This window comes from Aulonocara stuartgranti (assembly GCF_965226115.1).
Source record: "Aulonocara stuartgranti genome assembly, chromosome: 15".
Lineage (NCBI taxonomy): Eukaryota > Metazoa > Chordata > Actinopteri > Cichliformes > Cichlidae > Aulonocara > Aulonocara stuartgranti.
The window spans coordinates 1,626,202-1,634,662 of record NC_138951.1 but is presented as its reverse complement, the minus strand read 5'-3'; the positions used below and the strand labels follow the sequence as shown (position 1 = coordinate 1,634,662).

Sequence of the window (8,461 nt, the reverse complement as noted above, 5' to 3'; positions counted from 1 at the left end):
GGGGTTAGTGTTTGGTCAGTGTCCACGTCATTTCGTCTTTGCTGTCTGGACCCAAATGGAAAAGAATTTAACAGAAGAACGGCAGTAAAACTGTGTAGACTTCATTAGAAAGATAATCTAATGTAATTGGTATGTAGCTAAACCGCTAACCCCAAACCTAATATTCACCTTATTAAACATTCAGAGGAGACCTGTCCATCTCTCTGGCTGTGTTTAGAAGAATATCACAAAACAGACAGAAGCTGAAAATAAAACTGAAGTTTCCTCGTGGTTATACGTCACTGCTGAAGCAATGTAGGTGAGCTGCCCCTTTAAGCTTACACGATCAGCTCTTGCTGTAGCCCAACAGGCTCCTTATTTATTACAGTGTGTGGACAGTCCCCGAGGTAGCTGAACCTTTGACCACCGCGCAGTGTCAGTGGGCTGAAGAGACAAGATGAAGAGGCAGTCAGCTTTCTATCAGCAATCTTCTTCACCTTTCCCCCTGAGCTCTCCTTAAAAATCTGGAAGCCATCACCGCTCCTTCATATCTCCCTCCGGCTAGATATGAAGTGAGCTCACATTATAAATATCTCCATTCTGTTTGATTGCCCTCCAAATAAGTCACACTGTTCAAACAAGCACAGAGCACTGCTCCGTTGCCTCCCATTGCCTGGCTTTGAGCTATTGACGCTGCAGCTGACGATTTATTATAGGCACCTTTCCCAAGTGACCGATAAGCATTGTGATGGATGCATGATTTTACTGTGCCAAAAGAACTTTATCTCACTCCTCCAAGCTACTATCTCGAGCGGGCTGATGAGCTGTGCTTATTCTCTCTCCTCTGACTTTCTCTCCCTTTCTTGCATCCTTCAAATGGAAACCACAGCGAGCCTCATCCTCCAAAGAAGCCATTTCACCAGGAACAAAGGTATTCTATTATTTACTGATTTCGTTATCTATGCACTTTGTGGCTTCTAGCATTCTTTCCGGTTTATTTGCTTGTGTTTATGCGCGCGCTTGTCAGCCCCTGTATAGAGCGCGTGGATACCGATGAGTTTACAAGCATATGCATATGTGCATGTGGCGGCGTTCAAGCTGAGCAGAAAACCGCGTTGTGTCCTTGATGCTGTTTCCACATTGTCTTTCTGTGCTCTAGATGCAATATCCAGCTATTTAGAAAACACAACTATCAATCATCTCAATTACTGCTGGCAAACTTCAAAGCGCTTTTGACTTGCTGCTCATTTTCTTTCTATTAGTAACACTCAAGTGGGCAGAAATACAAAAGAGCAGAAATTACAAAAAGACGTGCGTCTGTGTGGCTCTGTGGTGTGATGGAAGTGACAAGAAATGTCTTCACTTTTAGGCTGAAAGGTTCAACATGGCATCTGTTCCAGCTGATTTTGTGTTAAATGTCACATGCATCTATTTATTAATTCAAACTCATTGGATCTGTGCATACTAATTATACATACATGACGCCGTGTGTGAGAGAAACGGATGCTCGGGGCAGAAATGTTTATTTATCTACAAAACAGGTCAACAATCTTTGCTGTTCATGTTCAGGGTGCTAGTATATGTATATGCTCATTTATAGCTCATTACATAGGGCTGTGAATATGACCAAAATCTCATATCCCGATAAAGACATCTATCGTCCCGATAACGATATAAATCACAAAATTTTAACATTTTCTGTAAAGTCTGTGAATCTCGAGCAGCTCGACTTGCGTGAAGTATTTCCAGCTGCGCGTCGTGTACCCGGAGTCGAGTGTTTTAACCGATGCATGAAACGATACATTTTTAGACATAAGTTGTAACGGCGCCGTTTCCTTTGTGAGTATTTATTACACGGCGTGCTGCAGGGAAAAGCCTGCTCTAACGTTTGAGTCTAAGCTTTATTTTTTAGCACCTGGCGGCTCTTTTTTACTTCTCATCCGTAAATACTCTGCATACTTTTTCACATGATTCAGTTTATTTTGAAAAGTCTCAACAGGATCTTGAGCTTTATTGTGAAAGGCTTGTGTGGAAAATAAACAAGCGGACACCCGATGGTTTTACCATCGTTGTTGCTAACGACAACGCATAAAGACAGGCGCTTGTCCGTTCGTTGTGTGGTTATATTAAATATAAGAGAAAGAGAGAACTTTAAGAAATGAATATAGCCACTACAGTGACACAAAACGATGAAAAAATATTACCGTAAACAGTTTATTTTACGACACCACGAAACAAACGATAGCGTAAAATGAAACGATAGATGTTTTTATATCATCATCTGATATATATCGTTATATCGAACAGCCCTATGATTACATAACATTTGATGTTTAGTGTTTAATTAGGAACACCACACATGACACAGCAGCAGTTTATGTTAAAACTCAGACTCTAGTTCAGTCAAATTTAATAACTGTGATGGACATAAATGTAAATTTGCCGTCTACATTAGAGAGATCTCTTTGTGTCCGATGTCCGACTGCGTGGACAGTCATCTGTAAATATACTTTTATATAAGAAGTAAATCTCATTTTAATGCTGCTCACCTAGGACTGGGTCACGGGCCTGGAGCAAGGAAGCCCAGACCTCCACAGCCACCTCGTCCTGCTCATTTGAGGGAATGCTGCAGCATTCCCAGGTGAGATGAGTGATGTAATCTCTCCAGCATGTGCCGGGTTTACCTGAGGACATAAATGCAAAAGCCACAAGCGCAAAATAGTGTCGAAAATGAAGATTTTAAAGGGCAATACCAAGGAGCATAGACCAAAATGTCTCTGGATGCAGCTTAACAGAACTACATCCAATCTGAGTTACAAAGGGAGCAGCGTGCAGACATGGCTATAAACACGATGCAGTTTACTAGAGGTGGGAATCACCATACATCCCACGATTCGATATTATTGCAATTTTTAAAATATTTTGCGATATTCAGATTCTGTCCATAAAGGTAAACGTTATCAATATTCATTTTATCTAATATCAAAGTCTCGCACTCAGTCTTTCTCTCATTTCAGTTTTATTGTTGACAAACTGAACGGTTTGTATTACAGTCTAGTCCAGCTTAACTGAATGCAACCATCTGGTACAATTATAGCTATTCTAAACTATGCAATTTATGAAAACTATGCAGCCCCTTCAGCAACTGAAGAATTTGAAAGTAAATTAAAACAAAATATAATTTTACATTAAATAAAAAAGTTTTAAACTTAATTAAAATAAAACATGTCTTAAATTAAAATAAGTAAACTGTCATGTTTATTGCTGCCAAAAAACAGTTAAACACATTTGGACAGTGAAGGAATGTCAGGATTCTTGCTCAGAAAAAGGATCAACATGCTCTGAAGTCAGAGCACAGAAACCTTTTTTGTAACAAAATATCGATTTCTGCTGTCCCTGCATCGATACAAAATATCACGATACTACACAGTATCGATTTTTTCCCCCACCCCTAAAGTTTACCAAAGTAACACCAGGACGTCTACTGTATGCTGTGTAGTTCCCAGACTTGGATTTAGACAAGTCCAGATGACTTGTATTATCTTTAAAATAGGCTCTATATACACTGAATGAAATACCTTATTTAAAAAAATTCAACATTTCAGTTTACTGCTTTTTAACAAATTCGATCATCTTTTGCAGCAAAACCCACTGAGGCCACATCTTTGGACGTGGCACAGGAAATGGAAGCGAAATCACTGAAGACGCAGCTGGAAACATTACAAAAGATGAAACGTGAATTCAAAGCAAAACACAGAACAAACTAATCAGCAGCAACCACACAGAACAACCGCATCCAGTCACACCAAACGACAGCAATCTTTGTTTGCTAAACAACAAGAGAATAAACAGAAGACATTCCAGCAGAGCTACACCAGTGGAAAAAAGTAAAATACCAAAAATGAACAAATAAAAAAATATAGCGTTTTGCTGTCATATTAAGTTAGTTCGGAAGCCAAGTAGTGCAGAACCTCCTGACAAGAGTCTGAACAAAGTCATTGACCTGTTTGAATGTCACATGATCTGATTCACATCTTCTCAGTGGCTGCTGCAGCCGAGGTTAGTGCCAACAAGCTTCACTTTGGGAAAGGGATTCATCAAACCAAAGCATCAATGCACTGAAAGCTTTAACGTTACATACATCACAGAGGTGGCATTTACAGGGCTTTTCATCTAACGTCTGCGTACTGTGTTTATGAGCAGGCAAATGGCGACAGTGGGAAGGAAAAACTCCCTTTTAACAGGAAAAACCCTTCAGCAGAAGCAGGCTTGCAGAGGGACGGGCATCAGGCAAGGAGACAGGACAAAAGACACTGTGGGAGTGAGTCAGAATCCCCACTTCACTATGATTAATATTTACAGCTTCAAGATCACCAGCAAGTTATTTGGGATTGATCCTCTGTGGAAAAAAAGAAAACAAATTTCCACCTAAATGTCTCAGATATTTCCACTGATTGTCCAAGAAACTAATTTTACTTTGAGTCACGCTGCTAGCAGACTAACCCACTGGCACAGCTACTGTCAAGCACATGAAAAACTTCAGATTTCATTCATTTTTGATGGACGTTACTGTACCCGCAGCAGTCGTCCCAGAAAAAGTAGAAAAACATGATGTGATCAAGGGTCCGTATTTACCGCTGAGACTTTTCAATTAGGCCTGTTTGAAGAGAGATTCTGTTTTCAGTTCCCTCAGTTATCTGAGGCCTGTATTTAGTGGGGCCCCCTGCAATGTAATCCACCCACCCTTGTACACAATGAATTTAGCCTTGCATTCAGTTGTATTTGGCAGACGCTGCTTCCCAGCATGGAGGCACAAACAATCCGGATCCGCCGCATCACTCACCTCGTCTTCTGTCCTCTCCTTCCTCTCTGTGGTATTAAGTATCACTTGCCGCTATTCCAACGCTGTCAAACTCAATTTCAAAGTTTTTCATCTGCCAAATCCAGCTGCATTTTCCGGCTCACGTTGGTGATCACGCTGCGGTCGAGGGGGAAACGGAGCCAGAAAGTAGTCAGTGTGATTGGCGAATCTCAACGATGTCAGTGTAGCATTTCAAAGCCGGCTATCGTTCCCGAAAAACACAGCAGCTCCTGCTTTTTTGGCTGCCGCACACGCGGGACTCAATAAAATTTCTTAATTAAGGGAATGCATCTCGAACACACAGAGCGCGCTTAGTTTCTGATGTATTTACTGAGATTAAACTTGTGGATTTAGATTTGTTTTCATACATTCTAATTTCCTGTCATCATCCATTCGTCACAAAGGGAAGCCGAGCCCGACCGAGTGCTTTCCTAACACTCTGCGAGTGAGTTCATGTCAGTGCCCTGACTGCTCTTCAAATTTGCCACTACTGGAAAATGTAATATACTTGCCATGGCTGCTAATCAAAGCAAGCTGAGCGAGAAATATGTGTGTAATTTATGACATGTTAAATTTGGCTGGGGTACTTCCCTCACTCTGTTCCTTTGCATCTCCACCCTGAAATAAATTTCCTTGGGGCAGAACAACACACAGATTTCTAACCATGGGAAACAGTGTTGTTGTAATGATAAGAATGCGCGAGGCACTTTAGGCCATATATTACCCCTCCTGCTTCTAACCACTGGGTGTTTATTTACCTTGGAGACGAATTCAGCGAGACTCCCTCTGGCCCGAGCCTGAGCTCGCCGTACTCGGGCTGCAGACCCGCTTTCTAAATACAGAAGAGCAAAACTGAAGCGGGCTACCTTTATTAAATATGCTTTATTGTGGTTGCTCGCTCTTCTGTTGCAGAGCCGTTCTCCCTCGATCCTTCGGCGTGCGTCTTTGCCGATGATAATTACAGTTATACATGCTCAAGTGGACGCGCGTGCCTCATTGAAACCGATGAAATCAATATCTTAAATATGCTGTTTTTCCAAATGATGCAACATCTCATTGCATTACTAAGCAGAGCAATTACACCGTGCTCGATTGCACTTTAACAATATCTATTCGAGCTTTGCAAAACTAATAAGGAAGCACGGCGTGAGAAGGAAAACATACTTCTGTTTGTTTGCTTTGATTTACCCATCGAAAGCTTTCCCACCTGTCGCGCTGTCGACGCCTTTCACCGACATTGTGTTTGGTTGGAAAAATAAATCTTGTCAGTTCAGCAGCAGTTGAAGCAGAGTTTCAGCTCTCAGGGATGCGGCCACTCGCTTACTGTCAGTACAATCTAAAATATCTGATATCTGCATTACCTTTCTCATAAATTGTTTATAAAGCCAAAATAAACAGAAAGATGTCTGCCTGCAGTTTGAGCTTTAAACAGGATCGTGTGTGCTCATTTCAGCAAGTATATTTATGTTTCTACAAAAGTAGCTTTGCATGATTCACTGTTCAAAATAAGCCTTCTTTTTCTTATCCTGGAAGATGGTACGGCCCCTTAGTCCTCACAGTCTCTGTAAGACAGCTTTCTTCTGATTGGTTGCCCCTCAAAAACAGATGATTTGAGCAGCAGGTGGGACGATTGCTGTGGCTACTGCAAATTCTGGTATTGATACTATACCGAGTAAATACGAGGCCAGTATTGCCAATACTGATGCCGATATTTTTAACCTATAAGGCCAGCTGTTGTAATAGATCAGTGTGTCATGACTTATGAGGTCAATCATCATCGATCGACCACTGTGATGTTTACTTTCAACAATAATAAACGCCTTTCAGCTTCTCAGTATTTTGATTCTGGAATCTAAATGTGCGTCTCTCTAATCTGCTTTGGCTCAATTTCTGTTGTTTAAATGTGCCGTAGGCTATAAATAGATATACACAGAGAGGGTCAGACATTTTTCATAGAACATGTTTGAGTTATTTTTACCTCAAAAAAATATTTAACACAATTCAGTGGGCTATATACTGAGGATAGAAAAGTATTGATCCTACTGTACTAGCATCAATCCAATACCAATACAAGCGATCGATCCTCCTCTAGTGAATACAGTCAAAGCTGTGTGTCAGAGATAGCTGACCACCCTCACTGACATCATAAAGAGCCAAGACTAGAAAAGAACTCTTGAAACAGAACATTTAGAGCAGCCTGAAGCCTGAGACTTTAGTTTGACTACCTAAAAAGGTTTTGAACCTGCGAAAGCGCAAAAAGCCCCCTAGTGGAGGATAGAGACACTACTAATCGATCCCAGAAAAGGCTTACTAGCCGATCAGAGATGTATAGGTTGTAGTTCTCTTAAGTAACATGAAAGCCATTAATATAACATGAAAAATAATAAACTCTTAACCATTTTCTTACCATATTTACATTATTTTCATCCTTATATCAACTGATATGAATTAGTATTAACTGAACAGTTTTATATGCACTAGTCCTTCAACCTGTCACACTAGCACATACAAGAGGGAAAATAACAGAGAAGAGGAACCTTAGGAGGACCTTTAAATAGAGAAATGTTTTCAAATCAGTTTCAACTTCATATATATCTGTGTGAATTTGTGTGATACAAGAAAATAGCACCACACTTGTCATGACTTGTAGATAAAATTCCACATAATTAGGTAGTAACTGAACAACAAAACTTCTTCTATACACATTTTCTTTTTGTGTTTTTCCATATTTCCATAGTTCTTAAATGAAGTGTAGAAAATGCAGAAATGTCGAGAGAATCACTGCTTCTGCAGAAAGTGTCCTTTATGTTACTGTTATGTTACCGACTTGATGTGACAAATAGGTCAGTTGCAGTGGTGCATGCAAACAGAACATTTTCAATAGATTGTCAAGGTTTGGGATTATATAACACCGTACAAAAGATATTTGAGTGACCCTTAAAGAAGACTTACTGTATTCATTTCCAGAGCCTTTTCTTCACTCCTGCAGTCCAACATTGAGCGACTATTTTGTGATTCACAATTCAAAATAATCCTTGTTGCTCTCATCCTGGGCCTTGGCTCGGCTCTGTCGATTGGCTGCCTCTTGCAAACAGAAGGTTTGAACAGCATGTGGGTGGGGCATGCTCGTGGTCTAGGCTGTATGCTACAATGTCTACCTACCCATGCTCCGACCTCATTGGTTGAAGCTATTATTTTGTTATGCAAGCATCCAGCTTTGCAGCAGCATCTACACATGACAGACAGATGAAGTGGAACCCGATGAGGTCGTCTTTAAACATAATGAGAAGAGTATGTGTCCAAGAGATAACTGGTGAAAGTTAACAAAGGCTTACCAGCGAGGCGGGTATTAACGGGGTTGTTTCTCACAGAGTGACGTCACACGTGGTTAAGCGCACACGCAAAGAGAAAGACAGACAATCCCTTCATGATACACGGTACAGGCCGAGGCTGTGCGAGCTTCATTTTAAGCGTATACCCACTCGAGTGTGTCGGCATGCATACAGTGTTTGTGAGCATCTTGTGCGTTAAACATGTGGGGTGTGATTGCTGCTCAGGCTCTGCGAGATAAACAGGACATGCTCCGAGGAGTGGGACGGCGGCCAGTAGACACAGCTGAGG

General features: G+C 41.0%; 1 long non-coding RNA gene across 2 annotated transcripts; it reads left to right on the top strand.

Annotated features, from left to right (window-relative positions):
• Positions 1-627: 627 nt before the first annotated feature.
• On the top strand, positions 628-6,677 carry LOC309689663. 2 transcript variants are annotated; one of them, XR_014271494.1, is made up of 4 exons: positions 628-910; positions 2,533-2,620; positions 3,622-4,038; positions 4,183-6,677. It is a non-coding gene; the product is annotated as an uncharacterized lncRNA (long non-coding RNA). The 2 variants fall into 2 exon arrangements; XR_014271495.1 differs by having other exon boundaries at positions 643-910; positions 3,622-6,677.
• The last annotated feature ends 1,784 nt before the right edge of the window (positions 6,678-8,461 follow it).